At 40.4% G+C, this 26,903-nt stretch overlaps 1 protein-coding gene and 1 long non-coding RNA gene across 2 annotated transcripts in view; one reads left to right on the top strand and one right to left on the bottom strand.

Moving 5' to 3' along the window:
• Positions 1 to 26,373, top strand: part of LOC132655400 (uncharacterized) — a 31,055-nt gene extending 4,682 nt beyond the window's left edge. Inside the window, exons 2-4 of the long non-coding RNA XR_009593214.1 lie at positions 14,658 to 14,757; positions 25,158 to 25,200; positions 26,171 to 26,373. This is a non-coding gene — a long non-coding RNA (uncharacterized LOC132655400). The remainder of the gene's footprint in view (positions 1 to 14,657; positions 14,758 to 25,157; positions 25,201 to 26,170) is intronic.
• Ca10 (carbonic anhydrase 10) overlaps positions 1 to 26,903 on the bottom strand; it is a 505,400-nt gene that overhangs the window by 447,807 nt on the left and 30,690 nt on the right. The gene's annotated exons all lie outside the window — the stretch shown is intronic.

Genomic DNA, 26,903 nt, shown 5'->3' on the forward strand with positions numbered 1-26,903 from the left:
TTCTGGAGCTTAGTAGGTGTGCCCATTAAGGATCCCAGACCTTCTGTTGTCATGAAGACGAACCTGTGTCTTAAGGAGCTTGCTCAGAAAATAACCAGGAAGCTCAGGTCCTCAGATCTGCCTTCTTTTATCTATCCTTAGAGATAAAAAGTTCCGGGTTACTCTTGTATGTTTGATCATAGACTAAACAGATGGGATCTGGCTCAGAAGACAGAGTGAGCTATCTTCTATCCCTCACCTACCTCATCAACCTCCCTGGAAACTGATTTTTTTTTTCAAAGCTGGTGACCTAACCCTAGGGGCTTATACTTGCCATGCAAGTGCTGAACCACTGAGCCACCTTCCCAGACATCTTTCAGTTGTTTTTTGAAAAATTATTATATAAGACTCCAAATATCAAGTCAATGAGGAAATAGACACTAATGTCACCACCACCTGTTTGGAAGAGGAGTTGACATTTTGCTAAATATGGTAGGAGTTCCATCTTTAAACAATGTTTTTAAAGGTTGGATTGATGTTTACCTCTTCATCTTTTGTTTTGATGTCTCCCCTCTGATGAGGTACTGCATTCCCAAATTTCACTCCAATCATTTGCATTCATGCCTCTTTCCCTTTATCTATATCCTGATTGACTGACGTTTGGGGTGCTATTAAAATTACACAACACACATCCCAACTCTTTTTGTAACTTGATTTTTCTACTTGCTGGTTTAGTTCATACATTTCAACTGTTGTGTAGCATCTGCTGGGTAAATGACCACTGTTTTGCTCATTCCCATACTCAGAGTTAGAGTCTCGATATTTTATATTGTGTTACATTAGACATCTCTGTGTAGACCACACTTTTTATATGCTAAGCTATCTCATAAGAAGAAACTTTTATAGATAGAGAAGGAGAAGTTGAACTGTTGAATTACAGGGTATGTCTATCCTGAGATAAATTAGATGTTTCTAAGGTGGTCACAACAGTTTAAATCACCACCTCCTTTTCATATCCTTTGGTGGAATCAGATATCAAACTGTGTGCTGAAAGGATGGGTTTAAAATGTTATATCACTGAATTTATAATCTCTACCAAAGCCCAGTGAGGGTGAAAAAATTCATGTATTTATGGCTACTTGGATTTCTTCATCTTTAATCAGTCTTTAAATGTCCACTAAATGTTTATTAAGTTGATTAATCCTGGTTCCAGAGAACTGGACCCTTCCTAAAAATAATCAATTACATCTACCTTTGGTTTCCAGAAGTTTCCTCTTTAAGTTGAACCCAAATGTACATAGTTGATATTTCCTGCAAGTCCACTGGTTATGCCTTATAGGATGGTATGACACCTGACCTTTCCTTTTTATGGCTACTCTGTACTTCTATTTTTTCATCGATTTGATCCTCACTGGAGTCATGAATGACACATGTCATGCCATCAAGGAGACACAGACCTTACAAGGTATTATGTCTCCCTTTAACAATAAGCCATTGGGTACTTACACCAACACAAAGTACAACTCTAAGTTCATGATAAACAAGAACAGGGGCAACACCTACTTGTTAGTACAAGTGACTGATGACAGTGGTCTTAGTGATGTGGTGGGAGACAAGATTAATTAGATGGGTTGAGAGAAGACTGCCTGTGAGGAAAGGGTCATATGGACAGGCAGACGAAGCTGTTTCATGGAGGGAGTAAAGAGAGCAGTGTTTTTTTCATGGAAGGTCTAAGGGCATGTTCAAATACTAACAGGGGTGCACTAGTAGAGAGGTAAACACGAGGATCCAGGAGTAAAGGGGTTACAATTTCAGAAGCAGAGACCTTGAAAAGCTGAGCAACTGGGGCTCATGCTCAAAGCTCTAGGACTGGGGTTTCATAGCTGCAGCCACATTATCCCCACATAAACAAGAGGAAGCAAAGAGACAGAGTACAGATGCAGAAAAAAAAAAATGTTCAGGCCATGAGGAATTCCCATCTGCCACGAGTTTATCTGTGCTTATAATTAAAAAGGCATGACGAATTCCCAAGAAAAACAGGCAAGCTCACAAATGATGTAATTCACTAGTTATTAAAGAAAAAAAAACTAGTGGAAAAACTGAACATGAAAATGATCCAGCAACGTGTAAGCAACACAGAAGCCACTTACAATTTCTGAACCACATTCCACCTCACTTCCCCACTACCCTTCCTTACACTTAGAAAGGGTCACTGTTCTTTCTGTACTCAGCAAGGTGGTTTAGATGAGAGTGGTCCCTATGGGATTACATGTGTGAATGCTTGGTCCCCTGATAGTAGAACTGTTTTGGAAGGATTAGAAGGTGTGGCCTTATTGGAGAAGGTGTGTCACTGGGTTAGGCTTTGAGACTTCAAAAGGCCAATCTAGACCCAGCCTCTCCCCTCCAACCCTCCACCTGCTGCCTGTGAATCAAGACAGAAAGCACTCAGCTACTGCTCCAGTGCCATGCCTATCTGCTTTCTGCCATGACGATCGTGGACTAACCCTCTAAAAGTTAAGCAAGCTCCCAATTAAATGCTTTATTTTCATGAGCTGCCTTGGGCATGGTGTCTTACCAGCAACAGAGCAGTATCTAAGACGCTCTGCCTCTCATTTTGTATGTGGGTGTGTTCACATATGTGAATATTGGTGCTCACGTGGCACGCATGCATGTGCAAGTCAGAGGATGACCCTAGGTGTTAATATTCACCTTCTACTTTGAGACGGTGTCTCTTGTTGACTGCCGTGTATGCCAGGCTAGCAAAATTTTCTGCCTTTGCCTTCTATCTCACCTAGAACAACTGGAATTATAGAGACGTACACTATGGAGTCTGGCATTACTTGGGCTCTTAAGATTCAAACAGGAGTCCTCATGCTTATGTTGTAAGTGCCCTATACACTGAACCATCTCCATCTCCTTTATCTGTACTCTTTAATACGTTCATTCACAGACACATACATACATACATAAATACCCACCCTCCCATATGGCCCCCACACACTATGTTATAGTAAGGTTATTTGAAGAATGGCAACAGTACAATGTAGCCCATCTTCCTGTTGTAATAAGAAAGTGCTTCTACTAGGTGACAGGAGCTACAACTTGAATAGAGTCCTAAGCTGAGGGCGCCACTAGGAAGAGAATCAATCTTCTGACTTCACTAGATCCTCATGCCTCATTTACCAATGGGCCAGCACGGTGATTTCTCATGAGGCGGCAAGCATCTTGAGTAGCATTCATTTCACCAACAAAAAATTGTTTGCAGCATCTCTTACACTGATCAACAAATTATTTAAATGTTCATTTAAATACAGCGAGTTGACCCCTTGTTATGCTTTGATTTGTTTACTCCTGATAAGCGTTTCTCAAATGCTACTCTCTGAAATGTGTATTCTTTTATAGGACACTTGTTTCTTAGCTGTTCACAGGATACACATAACATTAAATTAAACACATAATATACAGCACAGGGTTTAAACCAGTGGTTCTTAACCTTTCTAATGCTGTGACCCTTTAATACAGTTCCTCAGGCTGTGGTGACCCCAGACATAAAATTATTTTTGTTTCTGCTTCATGTATGTATCTTTTGCTACTGTTATGAGCAGTAATGTAAGTCAGTGTTTTCTGATTGTCTTAGGCAAACACTGTGAAAGGATGGTTTGACTGCCCAAAGGGGTCAAGACCCATAGGTTGAGAGCCACTGCTGTAAGCAGAACATTCTCCCACAGGTCTCCATTAGCTAACAACAGCTGCTATGAGTTATATTTGCAACAGCCACGTCATGTCCAGAGACAACATTTCACCACACTCCTCCACATCTTCTGCCTCTTCCATTGTTATGTTCCTTTTATATATATCACGTATACGTGTATATGTATATATGCATGTGTGTGTGTGTGTGTTTCTGGACTGGGAGAGCATAAGTCACCAAGCATTTCACGCATATTTCATTTTGGTGAAGACTGCCTCTGGTCCTCATCACTCTATGTCTTCCTGAATACCTCTCCTCCCAGTAGTCCCTCTCTTGACTATCATGTCACCTATATTCCAGTATCCTTTTCCATAAATGCATCCTTTCTTATGTCAAGCAATGGCTCCTTTCTAGTTTCTTAGATTTCATTCATTAGAATTAAAAATCTTAGCAGGGAGAGGAGAGGGTCTTCTAAGGTCTCTGCCCCTAACTGAGAAGCTATTGACAAATGATGACTGCAGGGCAGGTCACTGTCTTTAGGAATGTGGCTTCTGGCTGGTTTCCCCTGCACCAGCAGATGACATCATACACATAAGAAAAGGATTAAATGGACTCAGTGAGTTAAAATTAACTAATTAGTGAAAAAGTAGAGAAGACATGAAGTTGAAAGGGAGTTGTGATGGGGTTGTGTGGGAGGTGAAGAGGAGACCAAGGTGGATATCATCAGGATACACCCTATGAGATTTTGGATAGATAGATAGATAGGTAGGTAGGTAGGTATAAAACAATTAATTAAAAAAAAGAGGTCATGAGCTTGAAGGAGAACATGGAAGGGTATATGGGAGGGCTTGAGGGGAGGAAAGGGAAGAGGGAAATTCCATTATAACTTGTTATAATTCCAATATAATACAAAAAAATTTAAAAATTAATTAATTTTTTAATTTTAAAAGAAAATTTCTAAGAATAAATAAAGTTTTAAAAGCAAGATTGTCCCATTGTAAATTGATGACACATAAATGAACAAACTCCTTACTTGTTCTTTTCCTTCCCTATGTCCTATTACATGGTTCTCCTTCTCTTTCTGCTACACTTCCCTTCCCTTTCTCCTTTCCCCTTCCTTTTCTTTTCTTTTTTTATTAACTGATTTATTTTTTATTAATTACAGTTTATTCACTTTGTATCCCAGCTGTATCCCCTTTCCTCATCCCCTCACAATTCCACCCTCCCACCTTCATCTCCTTCCATGCCCCTTCCCAAGTCCACTGATAGGGGAGGTTCTCCTCTCCTTCCATCTGACTCTAGTATATCAGGTCTCATCAGAACTGGCTGCATTGTCTTCCTCTGTGGCCTAGTAAGGCTGCTTCCCCCTCAGGGGGAGGAGATCAAAGAACTAGCCACTCAGTTCATGTCAGAGACAGTTCATGTTCCCACTTGGATACTGAACTGCCATGGGCTACATCTGAGCAGGGGTTCTAGGTTATATCCATGAATTGTCCTTGGTTGGAGTATCAGTCTCAGAAAAAGACCCCTGTGCCCAGATATTTTGGTTCTGTTGCTCTCCTTGTGGAGTTCTTGTCTTCTTCAAGTCTTACTACTTTCATAAGATTCCTGGCACTCTGCCCAAAGTTTGGTTATGAGTCTCAGCATCTGCTTTGATACCCTGCTGGGTAGAGTCTTTCAGAGGCCCTCTGTGGTAGGCTCCTGTCCTGTTCCTTGCTTTCTCCCTTTTTCCAATGTCCATCCCATTTGCCTTTCTGAGTGAGAATTGATCATCTGACCCAGGGTTCTCCTTCTTACTTAGCCTCTTCAGGTGTACAGATGTTAGAATGTTTATCCTATATTATATGCCTAATTCCTTTGCTTTTCTACTTTCTTTCTCCTGCTCTGTTTTCTCTCTAGGTGGCCCCACTGAAGAGGCGGTGCTCAGGGTTTCACTGAAACCAAGCCACAGCTCCTTGTCTCTCCTGGGGCCAAGCTACCTTCTTCTGGATGCAGTTTCTTCCTTTGTGGGATTTCAAACGGCTTTCTCTTACTTTCTGCCTCTTGATCCAGTGTTCTCCCAGCTCTCAACTTAAAATTCCATCAAGATTCTCAAGAAAACAGTCTCTTTGAGGGACAGAGCATTGCCTCCTCAGAGGAAAGACTGCTCCTGGAACACCATTGTTACCCACACAAGCCCTTGAGGTCTCTGTTCCTTGCCTTGCTCTATTTACTAAGCAACTTTGCTGAGTGTTCTCTCTCAACAAGTATCATACTGCTAAAATAAAGCGAAATGAAAAACAGGCTCGAACAACTCCCAAGTAACTACATTGAATTAGGCCTTGAGAGTGACCTTAACATTAGCTGGTTTGCAAACATAAGCAAAAAAATTCACTTTAACTATTTTTTTTTGCAGATGCCCATATTAAAGCCAAAACATAAGCATAACTAATCAAAAGCAGACACAGAACTGAACTTTCACCTTAAGGCCAGTGGGATGAGCCATAGCAGTATATAATGAGTTATCATCCTTGCCTTCCTTCTGTGTTTGCTAGAGAAAGACCGTCCTTCTCCTTTAGCTTCTGTTGATAAAACCCTATTGGGTTGCTTGTTGCTTGCTACCAAATCTATGAATCATTAAAATTTTTCTTGTGTTTTGTTTTTTTTTTCCCTTAACAGTGTCCTTCTTAAGAAAAAATATCAGTCTGTAGAGAACTTGCCCCGCTTGCATTAAACCCTAGACCAGTCTCCAGCAGTCATGAAGCTGGTGTGGCTGCACATGCCTGTAGTTCCAGTACTGGGAGTGGAGGGAGGAGGATCAGAAATTGAGGTCATCCTTCTATATAATGAGTTGGAGCCAGATTGGGATATATCGGACTGTGTCATTGAGAAGAGGAAAAGGACGAAAAAAGTGATAATGGTGGCAAATAAACTATTCTTAACATCATTATTAATAATTACACCTCACACAAGGCCCCAGCAGCCTTGTTGCCTGGTTTATTGTTCTCCATATATACCCTCCACTCTGTGTGGCCCTCATCCACTGTGACATGAGTGCAAGAATTCCAGGGCTTTTGGGTATTTAGACATCCCATCTGATCTTTACCACATTGTTCTCACCTCTTCATGTTGTCCTTGACTTTAACCCTTCAGAATTACAGGACTCAGCCTATGCTAATCATTGTCCTGGCTTATGTTTTGAAACTACCTAGAACCTTCTTGAACCTCTATATCAGAATCCAGGGTGACACCAAGACTCTGTGCTTATAAAACAATTTCCTCCAGTAATCTTTGAGCCTACCTTGAATAAGAAGTGTGTGTTTGTGTGTGTGTATGTGTGTGTGTGTGTGTGTGTGTGTGTGTGCATCGAAGTTTTACCCTTGAGCCTCAGACATAGCTGATCTACACTCCCAGCCTATCTTTATGACTTCTGTATTCAGGTGTCTGCATCCCACACACGGTGGGGAAACATAGACGTTATGTTTATCAGTGACCATAGGATCTATCCTCTGCTTATTTATCAACCTCCTATCAATCATTTTCCAATCTGTACAAAGTACAGTGACTTTTAAGGTCTATGAGCCAGGTGTGTACTTGTCTACATATAAAACTATCATTGCCTGGTTATCACCCTAATCTGATTTTGTCCCCACCCTTAGGAATCTGGGCCATTGTTCTGAAGCTTGAGGCTAGGCAGGTCCAGTCTTAACTTGAAAGGACTCGGTATTATGTGCCTGCACTCCAGATTAATGTTCTTCAAATTAGGGATTTCAAGCCATTGTTATTTTCCCAAATGGACAAGATAACCAATGATGTACCATATTTGGTGCAGCCTAGATGAATTGTGGAAATTTCAGCTTTGAAGATTTTCTTTAGCCATGGGCTTATATTGGTGCATGATTCGTGTACACAAATCAAAGAATGCATCATTGCATTTTACCTTCCAAGACTGTCTTGTTTGCTCCAGGCACACAGCTCAGTTTATCCAACATCACAGTGTGGACCACTCAGCACTGGCTCAGTTGGTTTGGTGACATGTCTGTTGTCTTGTGTGGGTGCTTGGTACATCACGTCTTAAATATTTCCACATGTGCAGGAGTCTATTTTGAAGTAGGTAGCTCAGACTTTGGGGACATGCTGACCTGAGTTCAAATGCCAAGTTTTTTTTTTTTTTTTTTATTTTCCCTGTAATTTCTAAGGCCTTGGGATAATGAACACACTTAACTAAGATTCCATTTGTTAACCGTAAAATGGGAGTAATCATAGAACAGCAGTATTTGCTTTAACAATCAAATAAAATTCAATAAGTTGATGGAAGTGGGTGCCTCAGACATTTAATTCATGTTTATTACAAATTTTGCTTCCATTGCAAAGCAAAGAGTCCTCAGCACAAAGCCTGATTTCTTTGAATCTCACCTTAACAAGGGCACACATGACACTTATTGGAAGAGGCTTGTCAATAATAGTTCTTTCCCCATATTTAGGTGCAGCTCTTCAGAGAATACCCAACATCGTCTCTTCTATTTGTGCCTTCTCTGAATATTTCTAAGACTGGTTGGGTATCATAAGTACTTGCATTAGTCTTATCCTTGCTATGTTTGGGGGAGGGATTTTTCCTCTTTCTTTGCCCCATACCCCACTCCTCTCCTCTCTTCCCCTCCCTTCCCCTCCTCTTTCATCTCCTCCCCTCCCTTATCCTCTGCTCTCCTCTCCTCTCTTGCTTTCACTTTCTCCCCTGCAGTGTTAAGGGTTGAACAACAGTTTTTGCACACATTAAGCAATAGTTCTACAACTGAGTCATATTTCCCAGACCCCTTGCATTGTTTTTCATTCCACCAGTTCACCATCTGCTGCACAAACTAGCTCGTTTCTCTCAGCAGCTAAGATATAGTGATATAGTTAAGATTAATTAAAATAAGAGACCTTTAGGCAACTTTCCTTACTTGAGTGTTCAAAAAAGATACAGAATCTGCATATAACTTGCTTGCACATTCCTGCTTATTGCTACACTATTCAAAATTGGTAACACACTGAATTCACCTAGATGTTCATCAATAGTTGAATGGATAAAGAAAATGAGGAATGCATGCATAATGGAATTTTATTTGGCCACAAGGAAGAAAAAATACTTTACTTTTAGAAAAGTGAATGGAATTGGAGATTATCATGTTAAGTGAAATAAAACAGACTTGGAAAGATAAATATGAGTTGTTGTTTTTTTTTTTTTTTCTCATCTATATAATCCTGTGGCCTGAAGATGACTCAGCAGTTAAGAACACTCACTGCTTTCACAGAGGACCTGGGTTCAGTTCCCAGCACCCACATTAGGTGGCTCACAACTACCTGTAACTCCAGTTCCAAGGGAGCCAATGTCCTCTGGCCTCTTTGGGCACCCACACACACGGTGCATATAAAACCATGCAGCGTCACATGCACACACATAAATAAATGTTACAAAAATCATTGAAAATGAGATCGACATCATTCAGCACAATGCTTGACCCATGCAAAGCATTTTTTTTTTCAAGTGGCAGTTATGGTTGTGATTGCCATGCTAAAGTATTGATTGCTCCTTTTTTTTTGGGGGGGGGGATGAGCATTTTGTGAGCAAAACATACACATATAATGTAGTTTCAACATGTCCCAGTTCCTCAATGCCCGAGTACATCCAGAGTTTCTGCACGACATAAAAGGAATGAAACACCAAGGAAATATCACGCAAAGTGTTTGGAACAGCAATTCTCAACTTGTGGGTCGTGACCATAAGAAAATATGTTTCCAATGGTCTTAGGCACCCCCAACCATAAACTTATTTTTGCTGTTACTTCATAACTCAACTTTGCTACTAAGCAGTATCTCGGTTCCTAAAAACACCAGAAATAGGTTTTCCGAGGGCTGTGACGCACAGGTTGAGAGAGGTTGGTTTAGCAAGAAGACTTTGAAACAGTTAGCTGTTGGTGCCAGTGCGGTGGCTCAATCAACAGATACGCTCACTGCCAAGCCTGATGTTCTGAGTTTGATCCTCGGGTCGAATAATGGTGGAATCAACTTCTGCTGCATTCAGGGGCTGGAGAGATGGCCTCACAGTTCAGAATGCTCGCTGCTCTTACAGAGGACCTGGGTTCAGTTCCCAGTACCCAGATCAGTTGTCTCACCACTGCCAGTAACTCCACTTCCAAGGGATTTGTTGCTCTCTGGCCTCTCTGGGCACCTGCACACGCATGGTGCACTTCAAGTTGTCCTAAGACTTCCATGTAGGTGTCATGTCAAGTTCAAACACACACACACACACACACACACACAATAAAAAAGAAATAATTATAAATTAAATAAATAGACTATTTTAAATGCTAGCTATTGTAACTCCAGGAAATGGCAGGCTTTCAATAAAAGTTGATAATTTTTGAATATTTTATCATGTTTCTTGTCCAAGAATATGGCCCAATTGAACCCTTAATTGGAACCAAATATCTTACTAGAATGTACTTCCTCAGCTTTGGGTACACCGAGCCTGCAGGAATCATTCAGAGATTGCATTCCCCAATGCCCAAATGAGTAAATTTCCAAGGAATTTGTATCTGCCTCTGTGCTTCACACCAATCTTACTCATGTCTCAAGGCTATAAAAATCTTTTGGCCATGGAACTATCTATCCATCTGTTGGCAGATGCTGCAAACCTGCTCGTGGCTTTAATCAACAGCGGGTCTGATTTATGTTGCCTGTGGAGGGATCCAGGGAAATAGAACCCTCTAATGCTGATTAGTTCATTGCTGAGTCCTTGAAAATTGAATAGGGAGAAAGAGGGAGGTATGAGAAATGAATTAAGAGACACTCCCCATCACATTTGACATGAGGTCCTTTCTTTCTGGCCAAGGACCATATATTGTTGTTGCTGATATGAAATTTTTACAACTGTTCTGAGATAACACGTGGAAATACCCAGCTGGTCTTCTACTCACAGCACTGGGCCTTGACAGTGATGGAGTTGCCAACTGCCTCCATTTCGGGGGCTTAATGAAACCTTGCAGACTATACTATAACTGCAATACTCCTTCATGTAGAACTGTAGTATACAAGGCAAAACATTTTCCCCAATTTAATGGATATTGATTAAGGGGTTTATTGTAAAATATTTAGGCAAACTTGGTTCTTTGTTTCATTTATTCATACCCTTGTATTGAGAGCCTAACCACCGAAAGAGATTATATTAACTTGTTCGCCCTCTACTGGCCATAACTGGAGTACAACTCTATTTTTGACCAGGTCCTACAAAAGTGATAACATTTTATGGAAATTTCTAGGCTTTGAAACTCAAGCACATGTTCTAAAAGTAATTTATTGAGTTATATATATTATATATAATATATAATTTACTGAGTTATATATATGTGTGTGTGTGTATACACACATACACACATCCAAATTGTTTGCTTTATTTTAGCATACTACACTTCTCAAAAAGAGATCTGATTTCAGAAATTAGCAATTGATTGAGAAACACGGCCAGGAGACAGAGTTTGTAAGGGTTTATACGACTGGAAGGCAACAACAATGGATACCGTTTCAGTCTTCAAGGTAATATGGTATAGGAACTATATCTTAATGAGACATTAAGAACCCTGAGGCCTATCCCTGATTCCCTTTCTTCCTTGGGGTTCTTTTGCATTTTGAAGTCATAAAAATAGTATATACATATAAATGGCACGGAGTATACAAAAGTATAATTTCAACTAATATCTTTTCAGTTCATTCAGCTCAGGAAAACTTCCCAGAAGACAAGACTTATCTCTGTCTACTTACTCAAACTTATATCTGAAACTCACACATCCATAGGGACACTCTGAATAAATGTAAATGTTTTTCATTGTCTAGAACATGGAGGAAAAAAAGTAATGTGTCAGGAGATTCAGAACATAAACTTTTCTGCATGTCTTCATAATTTGAAAACAATGAAACAATGAAGCCCTTGATGCCCAAGGGAGAAGAGCTGCCTGTGCGCTCCTAATGAGAAACGATTTTGCACAGCTGACCTGCTGTGTGACCAGCGAACTTTTAACTTCCATTAGTTTATGTTCCACTTCCTCATCCCTGAGCCCAGTTCAAAGGAGACATTTTCTAAGACACAGTGATCGCGGAACGATCCTCCATCCTTGAAACAAATGCTAGGAGTCTGTAAGAAAGTCAGGGTCAGGACATCTTTTCCTATCATGAGGGAGAACTGAAAATGCCACATACATCAACATAAAATTGATTGACCTAATAATGATCTGGCTTAGTCAAAAGTCACCGAGTTTCATGAACGAAGAGAAACTTAACAACTTCTACATTTAATTAAGCACTGAGTTTATCAGACACTTTCAAACACGTAATTTCATTTGTCTCTTAAGGTGACACTGGACAGGTAGAAATGTGGTGGAAACACTGTGGAGCTCATTTGCACATGAGGCTGAGACTGCACACCTTTCCTGGAAAGCCCAACTCACATGGATAATGACTACTCTCTCCTGGTAGTTTAAGTATTGCTGCGATGGATTTTTGGAGAAAACATCCCAGCCATCCTAAAGCCACCAAGCTCCTGCCTTGATGTGCATGTCTGTTATGCATTCCTAAGGATAGGAAACACAAGGTAAACCATAGATTACCGGGAGAAAGGACAGGAGAACAGTAGAGATGGAAAAGAAATGTTTGCAAATGGTTCTGCACTGTTTTCCCAACGTGTAAGTTACATTAGAGAGCAAGATCAGCCCCAACAGAATACCATGTTGAAGAATCATCACATCTTAGGAGACCATAATCCCTGCCAGTTCATTGCCTACCCAGGGGATAAACTACCACAGGTTAATCTCAATTTTGGATGAAGTCTGCCCATAAAATGAAGGGTGATAATTCTTAGACGTGGCAAAACATTGGAAATGGGTTTAAAGCAGGTTCTGTCCATTCCTGTGATCAAATTCTTAAAAATCTATCAGCACTAGTTCAAAGATATGTTTCCAGTTTCACCATCATCTCTCTTATTCTTACTATTCTACATCAGTTCCCCAAAAGGTAGGAATAGTTCCAACATTTTAACTTCCAGGTGGCCCAGCTTCACTGACAGAAGTATCAAAAAAGACTCCTCTTCCTTTGTTACTATTAAAGGATCTGAGACCCTATTCTTTTCAACCTCGGCAACAGGAGGAGGTACATCCCATGTTGTCTTTGGTACCATGCCTATAAGCACATGGCATCAGGGGCAGAAGGACCTCATCTGACATAACTGTGTGCACTTAAACCGCCCTCCCCCAGTCTCATCAATATGGCTGTTTTGTAAGTATAAATCATGATCTACACTGGTCTAGACACAAGCAAGTCCACCTGGTGAAACTGAAAAGATCCACATGGCTTATGTGTAAGCATTTGCTAGACTCTCCACCAAGTCATATTTTTCAAGTGGATGCAAGCACTCTTTTCTCCGAATGCCCGTTACCTTTCTTGCATCTCTGGGATAATGGTTTTTCATGTGTTTTCTCTGCTGATTAAACTGTCAGATCCTGCAGGTAGAGTTACGTATCTTGCTCACCTGTGGCAGGAGGAAGGGACGAAGCCTCTGGCATCTAAGAGCTGGGAATGATGGCTCTTCTATCTGCTAGACTCACAGCACTTAACCTCTTTGAGCCTGTTTCAACAGTGAAACGGTAATTGTAAGGCTCCAGTGAGATAATGCATGGAAATTGCTTAGCCACTGCCTTGGCCTCAGTAATTGACACGATAGGACTCAGTCCTCAACTGGGCTTTCTGGAGGTAAAGTCTGAGACTTTGGACGTAAGTGTCTGAGACAGAACTAAGGGAAAGCATCAGAGAGGGAAGGGGACAATTTAAGAAGGCAAGGTAGAGCAGAGGGAGGAGCTGAGCTGAATTCGGTTTTATGGGTATTCTAAATGGGTATTCTCTGTTAGTGTGATAAACAGTGGCCAAAACCAGTTTGGGGGAGGAAAGAACTTATTTGACTTAGGGGTTACAGTCCATCATCAAAAGAAACCATGGTAGAAAACTTGGAGGTAAAAACCATGGAAAAATGCTGCTTACTGGTTACTTCCCCTGGCTTACTCAGTTGCCTTCTTTAGATAACCCAAGACCAACTGACTAGGACTGGTGCCACCGACAGAGGGCTGAGCCCTCGTACATTTATTAGTCATTTAGAGAATGCTTCACAGACCAGTTTGATCTAGGTAATTCTGCAGCTGAGGGTCTCTCTTCTTAGATGTGTCAAACTGGCAACAGAAGCTAATTCTAACAGTAGGCTTTGACTGAAAGTGCCAAAGATAAATTGCATTAGAGAGTTAGTTCTGTCTTGGAGTGAACACATCCCTTCCTGCATTCCCACCTTCCGAACATGCCATGTTAGTTGGAGGAAGAGAAGGACACATACTCTGTGAACGACAGCTCCTCTTTGGCCATGGACAATTCTCTGAATAGGCAGCTAGCAGTAATCATGTCGCAAACAATAAGAGAGATCTGGGCAAGACACCAGTGTCACCACATTATTATTATATTTGAGTCATCGTATGCCTTATGGGACTCAACAAAAAGGTATTACATCAAACTGAATTCAAGGACTGAAGTACAGGAGCTTGTAAAATCAGCGTGTGCTGCTCATGCCTTGTCCACAGGTCCAAAAGCTTTGGCGGTGGCTTTCAGTTTTCTCCCCTCCACTGGTCCTTGTAATTACCAAGACTACACAAGGTTGTAGCACATCCCTAAATTCCCTGGCATGCTGATTATGTCTGAAGCTGACTTAACTGTTAATTTCCTTGCTTCCCTTGTTTCGGAGATTTTCCGGCATTAATTACACCTACGCTTACATCCAAATATTTCATTGTGATGCAGATTGTACTTGTAAGTGCATGAATTATTCTTCGAAGGCTAAAGGAATTAATAATGTTTCACCACTCACTGTGACATGTTTCCAAGCATGTAAGTGACAGATGCACTTTTAAGTGGTGTACTTTTCCTTCTCTTTGACTTGCAGGAACCCAGATTTGAAGAGACAGAAGATGTGGAAGTATCGCCTTTTGGATCTACTGGTGTTGCACCTGGATTTCCATCTCCATCAGCAAGTGCATGAATAAGTAATGAGCTCATCTTAGTATCTGCTTGAGGAGATTGTATCTGCAGGTTTAACACTCTGAAACAACATTAGGACAAATCCCCAGGCATCCATAGATGGCAAGGGAGACCTGGGCTGCCCTTTAAGAGGTATAGAATAAGTACTTTGAAAATCATAAGATGCTTCACGAAGGTTAGTGATTAGTTATTAGTTCTTCTGACATCAACTTTATATTCAATGGTCCTGATTCCACGTTTCCTTGAGAATTGATCAGCCAATTTTCAGAGATCCGATTTTTGTTCTTTATCACTGTGGACCAACATAAATGAACCCAGTTTGGTTAGGGCTCCAGGTCTGTTTTGTACTGATGGCTCTGACTTAAGACTTAAGAGCTTTGACTTTATAGTGGTGCAAAGACTTTACACGTTAAGTAAAACCCCATGCAAGACTTCTGAATTTTTGAATTTTTGTCTCCTATCAGGCTAGCGATATATGGTACAATACTCCTTGGTGTTGTTGGGCAGTGGCAGCCAGCTGCAGCTCCCTGGCAGACATCTTCTAACAATATTATAGAAATGATGTTCTACAGTGTATTGAGTTGCTCAGCTATGATGGTCAATAGTTTATGTTTATTAAATGTTTCTCTGACTAATACCATTTTTAAAATTATAATGGTTTAAAACCCTATGTTAAGAAAAGGAGATCTTATAGTTTTATCTAGTGCTCTCTCTTTCTCCCTCCTTCTCTCTCTCATTTGGTGTTCAGAAAACAAGTATTACCAGGTGAGAAAAGAAGCTTCCTTGTGAGGAACCAAGATACATATGAGAAGGAAACTGGAATCCTGGACATTGTTACAACCACCACAACATTATGGAAATGGATATGCAACAGCTAACTGCTTAGTTTGAGGAAATTCAGTGTAACAAGTAGCCTTACTTCCTCAGGCTCCATTTTAGATCAGTGAAGATTATAAAGCATTAGGTGAAAGGGGAAAAAGCAAGAAGCAAAGTTACTACTTGGTATGGGTAATTCATAAGGTTATTAAAGTTTGATATGCACATCTATATTAAAGGAAAACAAAAAGATGAATTTTGGAATACAATGCATTCCAAAATTCATCTAGAATTCATCCTCTAGAATAAGGGCTAGCAAAGTGGTCAATTCTGCTCTTCCACCTGTTTCTATATGGTCATAATGGAATATGAACATACACATCCATTTTCTCATTGTCCATTGTTACTTGTATAATGTAACAGTAGAGTTTGGTTATCAAGACTAAGCCAACCCTGACACACAAGGTCAACATAGTCACTATTTGGCACCTCATTTAAGATGGTTCCAGTTGTACATCATAAGCCATGACTTTCATCCTAAACTTGAGATACTGAGCCTAGAGGTTCAAGAGTCAGAGCTGGAGAAAAAGTCTTTCCTAGGCAAGAAGGCATCGATTGGTTACCCAATACCAAACCATCAGCCCTGAAAACATATACATACAAGAAGCATTAAACACACCGAACAGCTCATATAGAGGTGGGAAAAGATATGGTAAAAATACAAAGAGAAGACAAAAAAGGAGAGGAAAGAAAGAAGAAAAGCAGAAAGAATTAAAAGGAGGTGGAAGAGGAAAGGAGGGTAGGAGGAAGGAGGAAAAAAGGAAGGGGAATATTTTTCTGATATTGCCTTTCTCTTTGGGATTAAATACTGACTATAGCACTGACTGGATGTATTTTTTTCTGAAAACAAATTTAGTACTAAGACAATGAAGAAACTAACATTATTTCCCACTTTTTTGACATAAAAAATAGATGAGTTAAAACACGTTTACTACAAACTCACCATCCATTTATATCTGTTAGCTAACATTATCAGAGACAGCAAGAGCAGATTGCCTTCTCATAACGGATCTTGTGCCAACAGAAGCACCTAGATTCCCTCCTGCTTTCCCTATGTGAAGGTCCAGTATGTCTTCTTCACATACTTAACGTGAATGCAGAGTGACTCCTTTCCAGGCATCTGAAAGGGAAACAATTTCCTCTCTTCCCTGCTCTAGCCTCAGAAGATAAAGTAAGTCTAAATCTCATAAAGAGATTACAAACCTTTTTTTCCTTTGTTTCCTGTCCAAAGAAATTTAAAGGACAACCTAACAACCAAGTTAGAACAATGAGGTTTTTTTTTTTTCTTTCATATTTAAAATCATTTAGGGGCTCTGAAGAAGAGCCAGATACTGGTTGACAATACCATCTCTGAATTCCTTGGAAAAGGTGTATTTGTTTACATAGATGCTCAGTTCAAAGTTAGAGGTCCATGCTCTGAGGTAGGGATGTAAAGTTAGGAAGGGTGATAAAATAAGTAGACGTTGTGAATAACTCACATCCATGAAAAACATAAATGGATCAATGTCTATCTTTTACTTTGAGTGTGTGTGCATGCGTGCGTGCGTGCGTGCGTGCGTGTGTGTGTGTGTGTGTGTGTTGGTATATATATGGATATACCATATATATATATATGCACATCTTGGTATATATATGGATACCCAGATGCCTGCGCACTGCCATAGGACCATAGACAAAATCAATTATGTAAAATTCCCACCCTAGGGATTTAATAATCCACTTGAGAGGACAGCAAGTCCATTAACAGTTAAATAGTAATTAATGAGTTCAAGGGCAGTACAAGACAACAGTGGGAAAGATCTACGTATAGTGAGTAAGCAGTTGCTAAATGCTGTCTTCAGATGGTTAACGTTACAGAAAATTTAGAGGAGAATAAGATCCGCATGATACATGAATTTGTTGAGCAAAATACAAGAAAATGGCCCTCTCCCTCCTACTAAACGAAGATTAAGAACATTAAAGCTAAATATGTATTTACATTTCAAATGAGTCATTCAGAGTGTTTTAGTTTAAAGTGAGCATTAATGAACGAGCTTCCCAGGCTCGCAGTGTGTGTTAATCAGGCACTGGATGTTGTTTCCTGACAATTTTAGTTATAACGTGTTTGGGGAAAATGTGTGCAGTAGACCAAAAGGTGAAATGAGCATCAAGACACATGGTGTCTTCACATCTTGAGAAGACTTGTGCTCGTTGCCACCACAGAAGTGTGGGGTGCCACCCTGACCTGTATCAATGAGGAGAAAGGGGTGGTGTCCTGAACTGTGTCAGTGAGGAAGACTGGACGATGTCTGCGCTGAGTCAAGAGGAGCCAAGAGTTGACAGGCGCTAGCAGAGCTCCAGAAGCTTTGCTGAATCATACTGAATGAGTCTGTGGTTCAATGCTAACACATTGTGGGTAAACCAGCCTGACACACCTGCAAAAGAGCCTCCTTAAAAAAGAGAAAAAAACAAAAAACTTGGTTTCCATGTTCGTCACTTCCCTACAGAGATCCTTGCTGCTTCACAGATGGCTGAGGACAGGGCTTCCACGCAGGTATGCTGCTAAGTTCAAGTTTAAGCATGTGTTCAGATATCTGTAGATCATAGGAGCTCATCTTTTGGTAACTCCTTTATCTTCGTGAACAGACTCCCCAGCATAGTGTTGGAAAATGAGTTTCAAAAACAAATCAGCCAGGGTTCAAATTTCAGTTTCATCATTTCAATCTTGATCAAGATGTTTATCGGTCCTTTAAAGCTCTGTATACCCAGTCACAAACCAGTGTGTGTGGGTATGTATGTGTGTATATGTGTGTAAATATGTGTATGTATGTATGTATGTATACATATATGTGTGTGTATGTTTGTGTATATGTTGTATTGTGTATGTATATATGTACAAATGTATGTACTGTGTATGTGTGTGATATATATGTATACTTTGTGTGTGTAATAGCTGTAAACTCACAAGTGTCCTTTGAGGAAGTGAGCTAATATGCATAAAGCTTTTAAAATAAAGCTCACTACTTAGTGATCACTTAATTAAATAGAACCTGCCAACTGCAGAGATGACTGGGCCTCCTTGTCTGAGAACAACACAAGGAGACGTAAAAAGTCAAAGTTTATCCACTTGGTAATCTTATTTCTGTCTTTGGGAATCTTACCTCACCCTCACTTTCATCATGAGGACCAAATTTTAGCAACTCAGTTCTAACGCTCCATCTACTTGGTCTTTTTGCCAGACCCATCATTTTCGCTTATAACTACCCTTTAGTTCAGCCGATATCACCGATTCTAAGATCCACCTCTCTCCGTCTGCTGCGTTCCACCACTGCATGCTCTGTGCTTTCCTGAGATACTGTCTATAGCAAGGCCTCCTGAAGGAGACTGACTGTATGTCTACCTGGAGATCTCACATGGTCCTCCTGAGCCCCTCCCCCACAAGTCCATGTGCAAGGTGTGTTGCTTTCCACATCTTTGTAATGTGTGGTTTGTTATCAAGTCTACTCAGATGCTCTCAAAGTTTTCCTTATAGTAGTGAGACCTAGTCACCTACTCTCCCCATGGGTATGGAAAACGGGTGGTCAAGGGACAGGAGTTCTAAAAAGATACCAACAGAGAAAAAAAAAACTAGTCCCTGGGGGGCCCTGCAGAGACTGATACCCCAAAAAAAGATCATGTATAGAGAGGACCTAAAACTCTTGCTCAGATGTAGCCCATAGATTCATTCTCCAAGTGAGTTCTCTAGGAAGGGGAGCAGGGACTGTCTCATCTCCAGCATGAACTCAGTGGCAGGCTCTCTGATCACTTCCCCCTGGGGAGTGCAGCCTTGCCAAGCCACAGAGGGAGACAATGCAGCCAGTCCTGATGAGACCTCATAGGTCATATGAAAGGGAAAGAGGACCTCCCCTATCAGTGGAGTAGGGGAGGGGCATGAGGAGAAAGAAAGTGGAGGGGTTGGGAGGACATGAGGGAGGGGCCACAGCCAGGATACAAAGTGAAATCATAATAATAAAGTTTAAGGAAAAGAGTTGCTTCTAAGACTTCTCAAAGGCTTCATCTTCTTCATGTCACCTCTTCCTTGGTTTGTTGTAAAAATGAGATGACAAAGATGCCATTCAGAACTCCTGTTAGTAAAAAGACTGTGTTATGAGCATTAAAACAGGAAGAAGAGGTTCTGGGTTATCTCTTCTCCCTATTTTAATGCTCAACCTAGAACTCCTGAACAGATGTAGCCCATGGCAGTTCAGTGTTCAAATGGGTTCTATAATAAATGGGAACAGGGACTGTCTCTGACATGAACTGGTTGGCCTGCTCTTTGATGACCTCACCCTGAGCAGGGAGCAGCCTTACCAGGCCACAGAGGAAGACAATGCAGCCACTCCTGATGAGATCTGATAGATTAAGATCACAAGGAAGGAAAAGAAGTCCTCCCCTATCAGGGGACTTGGGGAGGGGGATGCGTGGAGAAAGGAGACCAAGGGAGAGACTGGGAGGGGAGGAGGGACGGAGCTACAGGGGGGATACAAAGTGAATAAAGTATAATTAATAAAAAATAAAAACAACAGGAAGAAGAGGTAAATGAGAAGGGGTACTACTTAACAAAAATCCACAAAAAAAGGTGACTACTGCTTAGCACACAAACTGAAGCCACTGTTTAGCATGCAGAACAAAGCTGCTGACTCGCGCATCCATAAATCATTCTCTAATGCCTAGATGTATGAAGCCATGAATCCATTCCCTAATTCTCAGTAGAAAAATGACATCAACAAGAAGAAGAGCATGGCAACAACTTTGTGGACAGCACTTAAAGAAGGAAATATCAAGTACATGTGTGTTGCGTCCTCCGACACACACACACACACACACACACATACACACACACGAAAGTTAAGAGTTCAAAAGGAGCTACCCTATAATGGGTCAACAATGGCCTACTAGACACTGGAGACTAACAAATAAAAAGCTCAGTGCCAGGAATGGCATCCTAGTTTGGCTTATATGGCTCTGATGAAGACCATGACGGAAAGCAACTTGGGGAGGAAAGGGTTTATTTAACATACAAGTTACAGCTCCTTATTAGGAAAAGCCAAGGTGGGAGGGAACTGTTGACCAGAACTGAACCAGAAGCCATGGCAAAATGTGGTGTACAGGCTTGCTCTCCATGGTTTGCTCAGTTTGCAGTCTTTTACAACTAATAACTATCTTTCCAGGGCTGGCACTGCCTTCAGCAGGCTGGGTCCTCCTGTATCAATCATTAACCATGAAAATGCTAAAGAGACTAGGGCTGAGGGTTCCATGCTGGCACCATCTTGACCTCTCTGCGTTCAATGAGCTGTGTGGATGATGTCCTCAGCAACGGGGCTTCACTGTCAGTTTTCAGAGAGCAACTCTCTGTCCTAGCATCAGCCTGGGGTGGTTAGGGATCTCCATGGGATCTCTTTGTCCAACAACTCAACTAAAATCAACCCAGTCCCACCACTGGAAGGACTGAGTGGCTACAAAAGATGGCCAGTTCAGCTTCTGTATCATCCATTACGAGGGGTCCTCATAGACTCCAGAATGTTTCCATTGCACTAGGTTTCCACACCAAAATGTTCCCCAATTCCAGCTGTCTCTTCTCATCTATTCTCCCTGAATCTAATCCCTTCTGCTCCTATCCCCCTCCACCCTGTTCATTCTTTTTTCCCTTCCCAGGAAAACCCATGATTCTCTCCTAGAGCCCTCCTCTTTACTCACAGTGACAGTGCCAAACAGTACAGACCACTGCTCCTGTTCCTGCTTCTTCCTCTGAGCTTGATGGCAAATACCTCATTCCCGAAGACCCTACACACTTGAATCATAGAGCATAGAGACGTTAAGCTTCTACTGATCCAGAAGCTTTATCCATGTTGGCTAGCTTTCACATTTCTGGAGTGTGTGCTACTGGAGGAAGAGTGATCATTAGTCTTCCCTAGCTGTAAGCCATGCAAACTGCAGTCAAGACTGGCCCAGAGAAGGCACACACAACTGGTCAAATAGCCTGAATATAATGGCATTAATCAACCACTTTCTGATTGTATTTAAGTCCCTCTTCATAAGATAAAACCAGTATCTGGCACCATTACCAGTCTAAGAACCTATGGCTAGATGGGTCATTGACTCTGTTAAATGGATAGATAGTATTAAACTGATTGCCAATGATTTGTCACTATACCCATATATATCTCATATCTTTCAGCCCTCACCAGAGAAGTTTCTCTCTGCAGTAGATGGTGGTTAACACCAAGATCTAATACTGAGTAAGAAAATTAAAAACTGCAGAATGCTCAGCTCCAAATGAGACATATATTGCATTGCCTCCTCCTGAGACACAGGAATCATTGAGGAGGGGGAGGTAATGGAAGAGCCAAGGGTGATGGGTGATTAGAAGGAAACAATGTCATCTGGACACTGTAGAGCATGCTGTTTTGTTGAAAAATCAGTCAGCTATAGGAGAAAACGGAAAAAGATGAATGTTAAAATAATCAGCTTCTGAAAAAGTATCCATGAATAGACGTGTCATAAGGATGGAAAATGGGCTCAGAGGTCAAATGATGTTGAATGAAGCTTGGCAAAATACATTAAGATGACAGTTATCTACCAGAATTGAAATTTCTGCAATTTTGCATTTCCTGTATTGCAGAACTACCCATGGGCCCCCATAATCTGTAGGAGCCTTCTCAGAGTAGATCCAGCAAATACTCATTCAATAAATGAATGTTTCTTACTATTATTTTAACAAGAGAATCCACTTTAAGAGGCACCAGGTTAAGGAAGTATGCCTTTAAGAGAGATGTAGGTCATCTATAGGGGCAGAGTCCTGGACTTTTTCTGTTAAAAGCATCCTGTCAAGAAACATCATGCAGAGACATTGTGGAGCAACCTCATTTGTTCATTCATACCCACTGACAATTACAACGGTGATTTATTGCATGAAATCTTTACACACTGTAAAATTCTAACCATACTCTTTTTTTTTTCTTTCTCATGTGCTCTCTCTTGTACATCTGCCCCTTTAACAATCCAGGTTTCCCTCAGTCCTACATCTACCCCATCTCTCTCCCACCTTCCACATGCTTACAGTGGGATTGGGTGTGGATAATTTCTTATGCATGTTAAAGCTGGTCCTCATAGGAAAGCAACAATAGTCATTGATCTCATTATAGGCACAAAGAAACTGCAGGAACAATAGGTGATGGATCTAGGATTCAAAATCTGATCTCTTTTTTTCCAAAGTGTGCTATTTCTCACTAGCTTTAGAGATGTACAAAATTCCTCTACACTCTCAAAGCCTTTGATCTGGTATGAAGCATGTATCTGCTTAATTCCCAGCATAAGAAGTGACAAAGGTCATGTAGGAAGGTGTAAAGATAACTAGAATTCTGTAACTTTCTGTATTATGGAATATAACTGTAATTCTTTAGTATGTTACAGTATAGAACCTTATAATTCCATGTTCTATGTTTCCAGTTGTCTGCAGTCAACCATAGTCTGGAAATGTGAAGCAGAAAACTTATATATATATATATATATATAAAACTTTCTAAATTTTAAATTTCATGTCTTTCTGGGTAGCCCTAATGGAATCTCACACCATCCCACTCCATCCCATCTGGGACATGAATCATCTCTTTGTCCAGCATGTCCAGACCGTGTGTGGAACCTACTCCCTGATCACTTAGCTGCCTCAGTTACCAGGCTGATTATTGTGTTATCACGGCAGTTGCATTGAAATAACTTACTTTAATTAAAGATGCTCCCCAAATGGAAGAGAGATGAAGCTGGCCGTTTGGATAGGTTCAAAAGCACTATTAAAGTGCTTCTAAAGTGGGGAAGTGAAGAGTGACATAGGGTGTGCACTTGAAAAAAATAAAAAAGAAAAAGAAAAGACAGCATAGAAAGACTTTGGTTTTATCAGATCTTCAGTGTGTGTGGGGATTTCATGCAGGACCTTCAAAGTCTGTCCACCTATGGCCATTTCTTAATATTCATATGATGCATGCAGCTGCACTGACCCCGCAGGATCCGCTGCCTTCCATCCTTAGGGCTCTAACTCTTTGCAGGTGCTGTTTTCTCTGCACTGCCCCTTATACTCCACTTGTGTAGAAAGCTCTTCACCTTACGGAACTCACTCATGACTTTGAACTTTTTCATTGAGAGAGGCTTGCTCTTCTCCCTGTCCACACACGTAACCTTTGCAGCTTCCTATACTCCAGGATAAAGTCTGTCTTTGTGGCCAAGTCCTTTCATGATTGTATTTTGCTTATGTCCTTAGGTCTATAATTTCCCACAACGATCATGATTTCTCACCCTGGTCTCTATCTAGACAAAACAATGATATCACAGTCTCTCTTGCCCCTTAGCTTTTGCTCATAGAACTCCGGCCATGTCTTTTTTGTTCTGCCTTGTTAGGAAAACTACAACTCAGTTGTCTATGAGATTTCAGCTGAGATGCCCCTTTTTTGAATGGATTCAGGAATCCCCTTGAATCATCATTAGTGGTCCTACTTCCTTACTGTGCAAAGACTTACAGTAACATGGTGTAGTATCCAGTGCCTTTCTGATAATGTATTGCCTCTTTCAATATATCCTTATGGTCCTAGTTTGATACCTTCCCTCTTGTTTCAGAAGACAGTCTATATTAGAGTTTCTATTGCTATAATAAAACACCAAGTGCTAAAGCAACTTGGGAGGAAGTTTTTCTTAATCTTGTCTGCAACTTATAGTTGTCATCCAGGGATGTAAGCAAAGAAACTCAGAGCAGGACTCTGGAAGCATGAATGGCATTAAGGAGTTCTGTTTACTGGCTTTCTCAGTCTGATTTCTTATACCATTCAAGGCCACCTGCCAAGGGGTAGTACTGTCCACAGTGAGTTGGACACTCTCATATCAATTGTTAATTAAGGAAATGCCCTACGGACTTGTCTACAGGACAGTCTGGTGGGACATTTCCTCAATTAAAGTATCCTGTTTGCCTCTTTTACTCAATTAAAGTATGATCTTTGCTTGTGTCAAGCTGACAAATAATTAACCAGGACACAGTCTATGATCATATTTTTTTCTTAAGTTACAGATCCACATTCATCACTGCAGACACGGCTTTATGAGATTTTTGGTGCTAACTTGGGTTCTGGTCCTTCATTCTTTCAAGCACTGGTGAGTGCTTTCTTTAAGTCAATGAAAAGAACAAGGAAAATCAATATCCTTTACTAAGTTTTCATTCTAGTTAGGGTGTCATATCAGAATAAAAAAGAGAAATATCTGAAGTTATAGATACATTTGGTCAATGCAATGAAGAAAAATGTGGCCGAAGTATTGTCAGTGCAATCCTGAAGAAGACCATTAAAAATATCTAAAGCTCAAAATCACAAATGGCATTATAAAATAATGGCATAAATAATATCTACTCTAATAACTGAGTTTCTCTGAGGCTCTGGAATGAAGGAATATAAACGCGTCGCTTGAAAACATGCTGAGTCTATGGCTTTATTTTGATTTTAATTTGGTTGTGATGTATTTCTATCCACTTCAGGAGCCAGTGGATGACTTTGCAAAAATGTCCATCCATCATCTAGGTATGTAAAAATGAGCAAATATTGGGCTGACAGCTTCAGTCTTCATGTCAGCGCTTAGTTAACCTGTCTGCATGCTGTGCACTTGAACGCTTTGACCTCTGGCATTATTATTTTTCCTTGTACTGTTGAGATAATGGTGATTTTCCTGTCTAAATGTAAATTTTAAATGGGCATTTCCATGCCCATTTTGGAAACCAAGCTGAGCAAGACTGTCCATCTCACACAATGTTATTTATATTTCTATACAGCTCATTTTTATTTGGGACATATGTGAATGCCAGCAATGTGTGGGAGAACGTTAACTCATTCCCTATGAAACTTAGGAACCAAATTTAATTCTGTGACTGCTTACAAAGTTGAAAATAAAAGGCAGCATACTTTTTAAAAACAAGCTTTCTAAAAGACTGGTACATGAAAATAACTAAGTCAAACCTTTTCTACATTGTATTTGCAAAAAAGTATCCACCATTTTGAAAGGAGTTCTGAAGTAAAGAGATGTTATGGCAAACTAGAGCAAGTACAGCCCTCTTTAATAAAATTTGTGTGTATTTGTTTGCATTTATGCAATAAAATACAGACACTTCCTCATAGTACTTCAGAGAGCACTAAAAGGCTCAAGTCCATTTTATCTACTCCCCTCTCCCATAATACCCTGACCTTGAAGTGATGATTATTATTGATTTAGTCTTTCTAGACTTTATACTACATAATTATAATCATATGTGCATTTTATATAAACAGCATGAGGTGGATTTTTCTAGAATGCTGTTTTCTTGACATATATCTTTGACAATTCCCTGTATAGGAACATGATGTTCTACCATAAATCTTTTACAGTGTTAAATAGTGTTATACAGTATAATTTATCTACCCAATCCTCATCAGTGGGCATGTGGACCATTGCCAATGTCTGCACGTTATATATGCTTTGCAGTGCATGTATGACTGAAAGTTGTTACTTTTCCTTCAGGGGCATCCAGTTCTCCACTTAAACTAAAATAGACACTGAAGACAAATTCTCCAGCAGCAGCGTGCCAAATAATGCTTTCTTCAACAGAACCCATTCCAGTTAGAATCATCTCTGTTTACTATAGAGATAAACTTTGTTCTTCTGATCTCTGGAAGTTATAAAAATAATTATACAAGTCCTCTGGGAATAAAGGAGTTTATTAGCCATCACACTCTCATTTTTATTTTTTCTGGAATTAAGTTCACACTTTATATTGCTTTGACTTTTAAAATTTAGGGTTTTAGCTGTCCTTAGATTTCTAAAAGCAGGTATTATCTGGATCTATAGTGCCTTTGAACCCGATGAGGTAGTCTTTAGATAAATACCAGCTACTTGTATTAAGTTGCAAGAACTTCGCATGAACACTCAGTTAATCTCCTAAGTAATTTCTAAGGCAGTTCCTTCTTAGACTCCTATTTCACAGATGGGGAAATACTAAAAGATGGGGGTGAGTCCATCTTCCTGCATTTAACTTCCTAAAGCTGCTCTTTACCCATGTCTTCTTTGTAGCCTACTCTGATTTCCAGTAACATTAGTGATTTGTGAATAGGGCTTATCTCAGAGACTGCTGGTTATCTCAGCTGGAAAGATGTATAATGAAGTCACTTTTGTCTACCACAGGTTCAAATAAAGTAGTACGTTAAATACAGTAGGAACTGAATAAGTACACTTTGAAAGAGAGACATACTTACCA

This window comes from Meriones unguiculatus, chromosome 7 (assembly GCF_030254825.1).
Source record: "Meriones unguiculatus strain TT.TT164.6M chromosome 7, Bangor_MerUng_6.1, whole genome shotgun sequence".
In the NCBI taxonomy this organism is placed as follows: Eukaryota; Metazoa; Chordata; class Mammalia; order Rodentia; family Muridae; genus Meriones; species Meriones unguiculatus.